The sequence below is a fragment of the Bufo gargarizans genome, chromosome 3, assembly GCF_014858855.1.
Source record: "Bufo gargarizans isolate SCDJY-AF-19 chromosome 3, ASM1485885v1, whole genome shotgun sequence".
In the NCBI taxonomy this organism is placed as follows: domain Eukaryota; kingdom Metazoa; phylum Chordata; class Amphibia; order Anura; family Bufonidae; genus Bufo; species Bufo gargarizans.
The window spans coordinates 379,582,696-379,595,762 of NC_058082.1; the positions used below are offsets into that span (position 1 = coordinate 379,582,696).

At 44.7% G+C, this 13,067-nt stretch overlaps 1 protein-coding gene across 6 annotated transcripts in view; it reads right to left on the reverse strand.

The window, feature by feature from the left end:
* LOC122933278 (mitogen-activated protein kinase 14) overlaps positions 1-13,067 on the reverse strand; it is a 247,058-nt gene that overhangs the window by 6,574 nt on the left and 227,417 nt on the right. The gene's annotated exons all lie outside the window — the stretch shown is intronic.

The window sequence follows — 13,067 nt, forward strand, 5'->3', positions numbered from 1 at the left end:
TTTTATTTGTCTGTTAATTCTGTGTGTGACCCAAGTGGAGGAGGAGGTGGACATGGCGGTGTAGGTGGAATAGGCGTAGAAGGTAGGCAAAATTTTTCTTCATTTTTTTCTTATGTTTTTGTTTTAAGAGAGCAAAGAGAATGCACAAAATGTGCTGTAGTATAACAATGGCTGGGTGCAGCCGGGAAACCTCTCTACTCTGCCCAAGAAATTTTGCACGTAAAGAAAAAAAAAGGAGCGTTGGATTAGCCCTGATTCATAAAGAAAGATATGGAGAAAGAGCGCCAGAGGTCCTTTTTTAGATATCTTCTATAATCTCTTACTTAGGGACCTACAAACTTTAACAGATTCAAGCCAAACAGAAAACCAGTTACACCAAAACCTCACTTCAGAGAGAAGCCATTAGTTCACTTAAGTCTAATAACAAAATAGTGATCAAAAATGCAGATAAGGGGGGGGGGGGGGGATTACAGTAATCATGAACTCCGAGGATTACAATAAAGGAAGCCCTACGGATATTGTCAGACCCCAACTACTACACACCACTTACGTACGACCCAACGGATGATTATAAAAAAGTACTGTTCGCACTCCTAGATAAAAGGTAAAGAAGAGAAGGTCCTAAACAAAAAATAAATCCAGTTCCTTAAAGTCAATTTTCCATCTATTCCATATTTCTATCTTTTACCGAAGATCCATAAATCTCTAAATAATCCCCCAGGACGTCACATCATTTCAGGAATCGACTATCACTTCAAATCTATCCGCCTATGTCGACTATACACTACAAAGATACTCAATTCTATTAAATTCATTTTAACTAGAGCTGCACAATATGGGAATTTTGTGCGATTGCGATTAGGGCCCTAAAAATTGTGATACCGATATGCGATGCAATATTTTAAGGGAATTTTGCTAGAGGTCGATTTGCTTGGATTTTCCCATATGAGCCGCTGGCGCGGCTGGGTATGACATAGTTATGGGGGATCTGTGGATGACGCTGTTATGGGGAGGATCTGTGGAGGACGCCGTTATGGGGGGGGGGGGGGAGATCTGTGCAGGACGCCGTTATGTGGGGGATCTGTGCAGGACGCCGTTATGGGGGGGATCTGTGCAGGACGCCGTTATGTGGGGGATCTGTGCAGGACGCCGTTATGTGGGGGATCTGTGCAGGACGCCGTTATGTGGGGGATCTGTGCAGGACGCCGTTATGTGGGGGATCTGTGAAGGACGCCGTTATGTGGGGGATCTGTGAAGGACGCCGTTATGTGGGGGATCTGTGAAGGACGGCGTTATGTGGGGGATCTGTGAAGGACGCCGTTATGTGGGGGATCTGTGAAGGACGCCGTTATGTGGGGGGATCTGTGAAGGACGCCGTTATGTGGGGGGATCTGTGAAGGACGCCGTTATGTGGGGGGATCTGTGAAGGACGCCGTTATGTGGGGGATCTGTGAAGGACGCCGTTATGTGGGGGATCTGTGGAGGACGCCGTTATGTGGGGGATCTGTGGAGGACGCTGTTATGTGGGGGGATCTGTGGACGACACTTATGGGGGACCTGTGGATGGCACTGTTATAGGGGATGTGTGCTATGACACATAGGGCCATGAGGGGGGCCAGCATAAGACACAAATATAGCATCTTATGCTGGTCCCCCTCATGGCCCTACGTGTCCCCTCATGTGTCCTAAACTGCGCACATAACTGGCTTTGTGTGTAAAGTATTTTACTACTGTGTGAAAGAAGCTCTCTTCGACTCCTACTGATAAAATGGCAGCCTCTGTACTCACTTCCACAATGAATGCACTGCAGTGAATGGCAGCGAGCTGGCCAGCCGGCGCGTGAACTTAGTAACGCTCCTCCCACTTCAGGAAGCAGCTCACTGCCATTCGCTGCAGTGCATTCATCGTGAAAGTGAGTACAGAGGCTGGCCATTTTATCAATAGGAGTCAGAGAGAGCTTGTTTCACACAGTAGTAAAATACTTTACACACAAAGCCAGTTATGTGCGCAGGGCCCCTACATATATAATCGCGGCATTTTCGGGTCGGCCAAATCGCATTTGGTGATTATCACGATTCGATTACTTTTTCGATATATTGTGCAGCCCTAATTTTAACACAGAATTATTTTAAATATAGAAAAAAAATGTACCTTCAAAATTGTGGCACGGCGATGGGACTAAGTTCGCCCCATCATACGCAAATTTATTTCTGGGGGCCTTTGAGCAGCATGTGGGTCTCCTTGGACATGAGCATATAGCGTTCTACAAAAGATTCATCGATGACATTATCTTCATTTGGAGAGAGGGTCCATCATTATTATCTACGTTCATCGATAATCTAAACCGCAATAACTGGAACCTGACATAAACTTCACATGTTGACCCGGTATCTATTGTCTTTCTTGACCTCCATATTCAAATTTCTAATGATAGGATTACCACAAGTACCCACTTTAAGGAAGTTGATGCTAATAGCTATCTGGATTTTAAAAGCTGTCATTATACACAATGGAAGAACAACATCCAATATGGACAAATGCGGCAAGTTTGTAGGAACTGCTCTAACGATAACACCTTAGTTAAACAGTTGACTACGTTAGAGGACAGATTTTTAGCCAAAAGCTATCCTAAGAAACTCATTCTAGACTCCAAATCTAGGGCACTAAAAACAGCCAAATAGAATGTCTACAACCGCGAGAAAGAAAGACTACAAGTCCAAAGATCAATATCCAGTCCAATTTCCTTACAAGATATAATTCCCATCACAATTCCATCAAATCCATCCTGCAGAGACACTGGTCAATATTAAACGAGGACCCCATTCTGAGTAGAATTATCCCAGACAAACCAAAGGTCACCTACCGTCGGGCCCATACCTTAAAGAATATATTAGCTCCATCCTGCCCCAAGATTCCTGAGGAAAAATCGGAGAGTAAAACCCCAACAGTACCAGGTTCCTTCAGATGCGGCATTAAACCTCGTCTATGTTGTTGTAGTATAGTGGACAGCGTGAACATGGTCATAGCAAACAACATGGGAGAAAGGGTCATTTTGAAACACCATATACGGTAAATTGTTCAATTTGCCCCTGTGAACTGCAATACGTGGGACGCACCACACAAACACTAAGGGATAGACTGAACAATCACCGCTCCAACATTAATAGACAATATCTTAAACATGGAGCGTCTAGGAATTTCTCCGAAGTACATGCAGGGAACATTTCGGGCCTAAGAAATAACCCCAATTGACATTGTCCCACAATCTCATTCACAGCTCTGTAGACATGAGATGTACTGAATCTACAAGTTGAATACGCCAGTACCATTTGATTTGAATGAGTCACTTGAGTATAGCCATTACTAATATTTGAAAAACTCCAAAACAGCCCCTTATACCCTGTGCTGCTGGGAACCATATTCTGGTCTAGTTTATTTTATTTTATTGTATTTTAAACTATTTTTAAAACCACCTTTGATTATTTATAAGTCTCTAGATCACCCAGTCCACCCAATTCCCCTTTTAATATATATGCATTTAGTCGAAATATATGCATGTGTATAATTGTATACATATGTGTGTGTGTATGCACACTGACTTATCTTTCCATATTAGGTATATCTATGGTATTTTCATTATAATAATGTTTCATATTTAATGTATTTGTGTTCTTATATACGTTTTTTAAATTTTTTATACGTTTTATATATTTGTATCCACATTCATACATAGCCATTTATTGTATTTTTCACGTGCCCCCCTGTGCTTACATCCAATCACACGCACACCTTCATATATATAGTTTATTTATATATCATTTGTACCTATGTGCATGTACATGAACTTATGTTTCCCCTTCTCCAAATAGGGACTTTTCTATATGCATTATATTTCTTTTCCCATCATATAGTTATGCCAATACGGATGCCCCTAGCATACATCACATACCATTGAATAACCTATTATTAATTCATCATCTTCTATACTATTTATCCATTCAAAATATTCATAAACGGATGGAGTTTCTTTTTCCCATCAGTAAATCTGACCACTTGCTAGCTGGTGATATTTTCGATTGACCCTTACCACCAGTGCTATATTTGTGTGTGCTGTTAGCCCACGTAGTCACAAGTAGGTCCACCCCCTTCCGGCTTTCTTTGACATTGTGTTGCACATACTTCATGTGGAAAGCACACTGTCAAATCAAACGTAGGCATTCACTTCATCCAGGCCTTCCCCTTTCGCCTGCGCTCCACGGACTCTCTTCCGGCCACTGTAGGTGCGCTGCATTCTCCAGCTAATGTGGACACTCAGCGCATGCGTGAACCTTAAATCACACAAAGCCTGCGTGCGCCTTCAGTGCGCACAGCGCATGCGTGCACTCTCCTCATCATTCTCGCTCTGCGCACAAGCATGCGTGCATCCACCTATACTGCTTACGTTTCGCGCATGTGCAATAGATCTTTGTTTCACGCACGCGCAAACGCGTTCTCAAACACCGGAAATAAGTTCTGGTGCATTCCACACACCCATTGGAAGCGCGCCCATGACCTTCAAACACCGGACATGCGTCACCCTATAATATTGGGTTTCCTGTCATTCAGGACCCGTATCCAGATCACGGAGGTATTAAATGTATGTTTTGTCTGGGACATTTGCAAGGGATTTTGGATTGGTTCATTATGACAGGGGAAAATGAATATTGTTTTATGTAGATATGTTTTTTCTGACTGAAGACATGTGAGGGGGCAGGACTTCCTGTTTGTGAGGTCATGAACCCTCCCTGCCGCCATATTTTGAAACCACTATATATGGATCAGTATCTGTATGTTATATCTTGCTCCTGACGAAGGGGGACTGTATTTAACCCCCGAAATGCGTTGAGCTCTTTTTGCATTAAAGACCACCTGATTAATTTAAGAAGGACCCCGGTTCACCATTTGGGACCATTCGGTGGATTGACTACCTACAGGCGACCTCGGCGCGGGGGGGGCTTCAAGTGCAAGTGTCTTGAGTTTTATCTTGCACTGCCCCCCCCCCCCCCCCCCGGTGAAGTAAGTACAACCAAAACAGCCGTCAATGTTGTCATTTTGATTTTATTGACACTTTTTATTGATACTACTTTGTTGATCCAGTCTTATCTGCTCTCTTTTTAAATTACTATACGTAAGATCTAAGAGTATAACTCTGACTTGACTTCCTATTTTGATACATCGATTTAGTTATCACCTACGTGGTTAAAGAACTCACGTCCACCTGTTCTAATCAATCTGTTCTGCACTGATCGTTTGTGGCGCTCCACGGGTCTCCACCCCTTGATTGCTTTTTTCCCTTTAAACTTGATACTCTGCCCAAGGTATGGGCAAGTCTCGTGGGATCCATGCCTGGTTCATTTTAATGAATTTGAGTTTGTTCATGTTGGCTGTGGACAGACTGATGCGCCTGTCCGTGATCACCCCCCCACATCCTAAACACACGTTCGGACAATACACTTGTAACAGGGCAGGCCAGCACCTCCAGGGCGTAAAGGGCAAGCTCAGGCCATGTGCCCAATTTGGAGACACAGAAGTTAAATGGGGAAGACCCATCAGTCAGTACGTGTAGGTGTGTGCACACGTACTGTTCCATGTTGCTGAAACACTGCCTCCTGCTAAGAAGGTCCGAATCAGATGGTGGTGCTGGATATTGTGGTGTGCTGACAAAGCCATGCTAATCCTCCCTTCTGAGTTGCTGGCGGTGCTTCCTACTACTCCACCTCGTGCTTCCACTGAGTCTCTGCAGTCATGTGGGAACACCATCAGTAGCGCGTCTACCAGTGCGCGCTTGTACTTGCACATCTTCCGATCATCGTACTGCAGTGGCGGAAGTAAGGACAGCACGTTGTCCTTGTACTGGGGATCCAACAGGGTGGCCACCCAGTAATCAGCAATGGTAACAATTAGGGCAACTTGGCGGTCATTGCGCAGGCACTGCAGTATGTAGTCTCTCATGTGTGCCAGACGGCCCAGAGGCAATGACAATCTGTCCTCGGTGGGAGGTATATTGTCTGTGTCATCTGTATCCCCCCAGCCACGCTCCAGTGATGCCCGTGAGCTGATTTGGGTGCCACCCTGCCGTGAACACTGATCCTCCTCCTCAAACGGTGGCCTGGCTGTACCGTTGTGTACCTGGCCGCTGTTTGTGCAGGAACCCACATTCTGTGGATGACTGGCCTGATAACCGTGGGAATGATCCCTGTTCCTCCTCCTCTTCCACCAGTGCCACATCCTTATCCATTATCGCCCAAAGCATTTTTTCAAGGAGACATGGAAGTGGGAACGCTGAGAATGGAGTCATGGGCGCTGACCATGTTGGTGGAGTAATCGAAACAGAGCAATACATCACACATGTCCTGCATGGAGGACCACTTGCAGGTGGTGAAGTGGTGCTGTTCTGCAAAGTGATTCACCCGTGCTTGCGTCAACTTTCACAGTCTCTGCGCAGCACAGACAGGCGAGCAGCAGCAGGATGAGAACGCTGAAAGCGCGCACACGTTCTGCAGCAGTCTGACACATCAGGGTTATTTTTCAATTACCTCTGCACCACCAATTCAGCATATGCGCCAGGCAGGGGATATCCATCAAACCGGCTAGGCCCAGAGCTGCTATGAGATTTCGCCCATTGTCGCACACCACCAGGCCAGGCTTGTGGCTCAGCGGCACCAACCACTCATCAGTCTGTTCTTCCATGCCCGCCCACATCTCCAGCCCGGTGTGTGTTTTTTCCCTCAAACATATGAGTATCAGAACAGCCTGCTGTCGTTTCCCCCTGGCTGTGCTGAAGTTAGTGGTGCAGGTGTTGCGCTGACATGATGAGGATGTGGTAAAGGAGGAACCGGAGGAGGCGGCAACGAGAAATTTCCAGCAATCCATGGTGGCAGTAGGACGTGCGTCAAACAGATTTCCGCCTCAGGCCCAGCCGCCGCTACATTTACCCAGTGGGCAGTTAGGGAGATATAACATCCCTGCCTGTTCTTACTGGTCCACTTATCAGTGGTTATGTGGACCTTGCCACTGATAGTGTTGTGCAGCGCACACCTGATTTTTTACGCCGCTTGTTCGTGCAGGGACAGCCCGCCTGGAAAAGTATTGTTGGTTGGGAATCGCGTAACGTGGGACAGCCGCCATCATTAAGTTGGTAAAACTGTTGAGAATGGCAGCAGTGTTTGGGGGATGGATAGCTGAACGCTTCCATGGGACAGTGTGGAGATGCTCGGTGACAGTGGTGGTGGTGTTGCCGTCACATCCTCACTTTGATGGGTGCCAGGTGGCCCTGTTGCTCCAGAGGGGGTGGAAGAGGCTGAGACTGCAGCAGAAGAGGGACTAAGAAGAGCCTCAGATCTTTTGTGTTTTTTCAGGTGTCCACTCCACTATAGCTCATGCTTTGCCGTTAGATGCCTGGTCATGGTGCTCAGGTTTAGAACATTTATGCCTCGCCTCAGGCTCTGACTGCACAGCATGCAAACCAACAGTGACTCGTCGTCAGCACACTGCATGAAGAACTGCCATGCCAGGGAACTCCTTTGAGCTGCCTTTGGTGTGCTCTGGCAGTAGCAGGCGTACTGGCTGGGGGCCATCATTTTACGGTCACCCACCAAGTGGTATGACAGATGAACAATAATTTTTGTATTTCATGGGTGCAAATGCAAAGTTTTTCTCGCAAAAAAAATGTCTATAGGTCACCGACAGAATTAACATAAAAATTAACTATTGTATTTCCATGTCACAGATGCAGATGAGGTGCATCTCCCTCCCGAAAAAGGTGTTATGTCACCAACACAATTAGACTAATTAAATCTATAACAGTAAGACGGATGGAATTGTAATGTTGTGAACCCACAAAATTGCTTTATGTGACAACACAATTAACAGACTGATTAAATCTTCTATAACAGTAAGACTGATGAAAATGCTGAGTTTTGAACCCCAAAAATGGCTTAAGATCACCCACAGAATTAACAGCCCAATTAAATACTGAATTTCTGTCACTGTTGAAAAGGAGTAGGATTGCACAGACCAAAAATGCCTACAGGTCACCCACAGACTGAACAGCCCGATTATATATTGTATTTCTGTGTCACTGGTGCAAAGGTGTTGTATTGCACCCACATAAATTGCCTACAGGTCAGAGAGTTATAAATAACAATAAAAGCATAACACTGTCCCTCACTGCAGAGGCATCTTGTCCCCACACTAGTAAGAGCAGAATGGCGGTGCATCTAGGTCTGCAGCTATTATTTTTGTAATCAAGTATTCTACCAAATAATCCAACGATTAATCGAGTACTCTAATAAGAAAAAAATGTATTAAAACAACGTTTTACTTTCTAAAAACTCAGCAGCCCCCCAATGCCATAATCAGACACGCGTGCCTGATGATTAGTAGACAGTAGAGATCAGGTGGCCAGAGACAGCTTGTAACGGTATCCATTAACCTTTTAGTAACCAGCTTGTTTTGGATCTTGATCAAATGATTTATTTAATTTTTTTCCGAGAGCTATAACTTTTTATATTTTTTCCATCGATGTAGCTGTACAAGTGCCGTTTTTTGTGGGACAAGTTACATTCTTCAACATAAATGACATGATAACTTTACTGTGTGGGTCAGTACTATTACAGCAATACCAAATATATACAGTTTTTTTTAACAATACAAACCCTTAAAGGATAACTGTCACACTTAGACCCTAATTTCAATTTTTATATATGTAGTTACTAATAACATGATAATCCAGAATCAGTTACTATTAGACTGACTTACCCCATATTTAATAAGATTCAGCCATTAGCAACCAGTCTGCATAAAACTGCAATTTCACTATTCAGTTAAGATGGCCGCCACTGCCCTCACCCTGAGGCTAATTCCTCTTACCACATGTTGCTTTCATTTATACACTGAGGAGATGGCAGATCTCCCTTCCTTGGTTTGTGCTGCACCAACTCTGCATTCTCCAGGTCTGCTGAGTGAGGGAGCATCTGCCAAGCGCAGGGACAGGGAGAAGTGCACACAGCCCAGGCACGGTTATCAGCTACTGGGGAGAACATGGCTTTAATCATTTACTTACAGTCCCTGGCTGTCAGGAATGTGACCTTGCACGCTGTGCTTCTGCATCCTCCGTCCTTCAACAGATAGACGGACCATGACTAGCAACCTTATTTTAAGCACAGGTAAAAATAGGCAGTACAGGGAACAAAACTGTGGAATTAAGGGGTAATTGAATACACAGTGAAAAGTTGAAATAGGGCCACCAAGGTGATATTAATCACCACAATTCAAAACTCCCCCCCCAAAAAAATGACAGTTATACTTTAACCGCCTCCGGACCGCCTAATGCAGGATCGCGGTCCGGAGGCGGTCGATTCATTCCTTCTAGACGCATCCGTGCGTCATCTCACGAGAGGACGCGCATAGCCGAGGGGGATATCGTCACCAGCCTGTCAGCCAATGATCATCGCTGGCAGGCTGGTGATTTTCATCATAAAGAATCACAAGCCATATAACACATCATATTTATAAATATAATGTGTTAAATGGCTTCTGTGCTCCTCTGCTGGTCCTTTTCGTCGGTTCGTCCTAGCAGAGGAGCACAGATCGCTGTAAGTGCATAAACACCACACACTTAGCCCCAGATCACCCCCCCCCCCCCATCAGCCCAATTAACCCCTTGATCAACCCTGTCAATCACTAGTGAAAGGGAAAAAAGTGATCAGTGTAAACGGTCACTTTTTTCCCCACTAGTATTGACGGTTAGGTTTTAGGATAGTTTAGGCCCCTTTGTTAGGTAGTTAGCGTCGGTTAGCGCCCAGCCCACCGCACCGCAGTCACTGATTTGCGTATAGCTAATCAGCATTGGTACATTTATAGTATCTGTAAGTGATCAGAACTGATCACAGTCAGATCTATAATAGTATTAGTGTCACCTTAGCTCGCCCTCCACCCAAAACGCTGTGTTTGCCCGATCAGGCCTGATCGGTTGCCCACACGTGCGTTCACCCACAGCTGCCCTGCCACAGTGACAAAAAATTTTTTTTTTTATCACTGCACAATCACTTTACAAGCGCTGCGGCGATAAAAAAAACAAAACAGTTTTGACATTTTTTTATCAATCGCAGCGGCTTCCGGTACTTCGCTAGCCTCCCATTTGTAAGACAGGCTTGCTTTTTTTCTTGGGTAGTCTCAGGGAATACCCCCTAAATTTAGTTGACCAAATGGCAAGTAAGGGGTATTCTTCTGAAGATGCCTACAGGCTTCTGACCCAGTCGGATGAGGAATGGGAACCCTCATCTGACGAATCCAGTCAGAATACGAACCTGTAGAAAGCAGTGGCAGTCTGACCCAAAGTTCGGACGATGAGGTTGAGGTCCCTGATAGCACCAGGCGTACCCGGCCCAGTGTTGCTAGACCACAGGTTGCGCAGGATCCGCTTCAAGGGCAGCAGAGTGGGGCTGGAGCTGTCCGATTACGTGGTGAGGCATATACCAGCAGCGCAGCCCATCCTGGACCTAGTACCAGCACTGCCATACAACATGGTGAAGTGGCGAGCACCAGAAGGGCAGTTGAAGCTGGTACGGCGGCACGTGCAGTAGTTCCGCCGTCGCAGCCACGGCACAGACAGGCCCATAGAGCCCCTATAGTCCCTAGGATTTCACAGGGCATTTTTTACACATTTGGATTTCAAACTACTTCTCACGCATTAGGGCCCCTAAAATGCCAGGGCAGTATAAATACCCCACAAGTGATCCCATTTTGGAAAGAAGACACCCTAAGGTATTTTGTGATGGGCATAGTGAGACTTTGTAAGAAAAAAAAAATATCATCATTTTCCGCTAACTTGTGATAAAAAATAAAAACTTCTATGCACTCACTATGCCCATCAGCGAATACCTTAGGGTGTCTACTTTCCGAAATGGGGTCATTTGTGGGGTGTTTCTACTGCCTGGGCATTGTAGAACCTCAGGAAACATGGCAGGTGCTCAAAGTCAAAGCCGCTTCAAAATGCGGAAATTCACATTTTTGTACCATAGTTTGTAAACGCTATAACTTTTGCGCAAACCAATAAATATACACTTATTGCATTTTTTTTATCAAAGACATGTAGAAAAATACATTTAGAGAAAAATGTATATAGAAATGTAGTTTTATTTGAAAAATGTTACAACTGAAAGTTAAAAATGTAATTTTTTTGCAAAAAAAAAAAAAAAAAGGTAAATTTCGATTAATAACAAAAAATGTTAAAATGTCAGCAGCAAAGAAATACCACCAAATGAAAGCTCTATTAGTGAGAAGAAAAGGAGGTAAAATTCATTTGGGTGGTAAGTTGTATGACCGAGCAATAAACCGTGAAAATAGTGTAGTGCAGAATTGTAAAAAGTGGTCTAGTCATTAAGGGGGTTTAAGCTAGGGGAGCTGAGGTGGTTAAAGTTTGCATTGCCACATTCCAAGACCCATAACTTTTTTATTTTTCGTTTTACAGAGATATGCGGGGGCTTGATTTTCTTGATTTTTGCGGGACGACTTGCGGTATTTGATGCAACAGAAAAACTGGACTTAATATTTGGTAAGAAACCTTTGTTTGCAATTAAAAGAGTTTAGACGATTCCTGTAGTTCTAGGCCAAGTTTGCACACACTGCAGCAGGTATTTTATCCCAATCCTCTATACAGATCTTCTCCAGATCTGGTCTACATTGAGTTTCAGCTCCCTCCAAATTTTAGGTTGGGTTCAGGTTTGAAGACTGGGTAGGCAACTACAGGATCCTAAAATGCTTCTTACAGAGCCACTCCTTAGTTGCCCTGGTTGTGCGTTTCCGGTCATTCTGGAAGACCCAGCCACAGCCAATCTTCAATGCTCTTACTGAGGGAAGGAGGCTGTTAGCCAAAATCTCACGATACATGGCCCCCATCCATCCTCCCTTCAATAATGTGCAGTTGTCCTGTCTCTTTGCAGAAAAGGACCCCCAAAGTATGATGATTCCACCCCCATGCTCCACAGTTGGGGCGGTGTTCTTGGGGTTGTACTCATCCTTCTTCTACCTGTAAACAGGGTAAGTGGAGTTGATACCAAAAAGTTCTATTTTGGTCTCATCTGACCACATGACCTTCTCCCAAGCCTCCTCTGGATCATCCAGATAGTCATTGGCGAACTTCAGACAGGTCTGGACATGTGCTGGCGTGAGCAGGCGGACCTTTTGTGCCCTGTAAGATTTAATCCATGACGGCGACGTGTGGTAATAACGGTAATCTTTGATTCCTGAATCATCATTACTTTACAAGACAAGATCTTGCATGGAGCCCCAGACCAAAGAAGATTGACAGTCATCTTGGGTTTCTTGCATTTTCTAATAATTTTGCCAACAGTTGTTGCCTTCTCATCCAGCTGCTTGCCCATCCTAGTCTTGTGCGTGTCTACAATTTTGTCCCTGGTGTCCTTAGACAGCTCTGTTTTAGCACGGTCTGTGGGTCAGTTTTTTCTAGCATGGATGCATGCTCTATTTTGTCCGTGTTTACGGATCCATCACGTCCATTATAATCTATGGGTCCGTGAAAACCATTGATGCCATCTGTGTTTGACAGATCATTAGGAAGAGATTCTTTGAAAAAAAAATTCAGAGGGTAGAATTATTTCCTGACTCCTATGGAAGGCTACTTTCACACGTGTTTTGTGCGGATCAGTCATGGACAGATCCGTTCAGATAATGCAATCGCCTGCATCCGTTCAGAATGGATCCGTTTGAATCATCTTTAACATAGCCAAGACAGATCAGTCTTGAACACCATTGAAAGTCAGTGGAGGACGGATCCGTTTTCTATTGTGCCAGTGAAAACGGATCCGTCCTGGCATACAATGTAAGTCAATGGGGACAGATCAGTTTTCACTGGCACAATAGAAAACGGATCCGTCCTCTACTGACTTTCAATGGTGTTCAAGACTGGTCTAGTTCAGTTTCAGACGGACAACAAAACGCTGCAAGCAGAGTTTTGGTGTCCGTCTCCAAAGCAGAATGGAGACTGAACTGATGCAAACGGATGC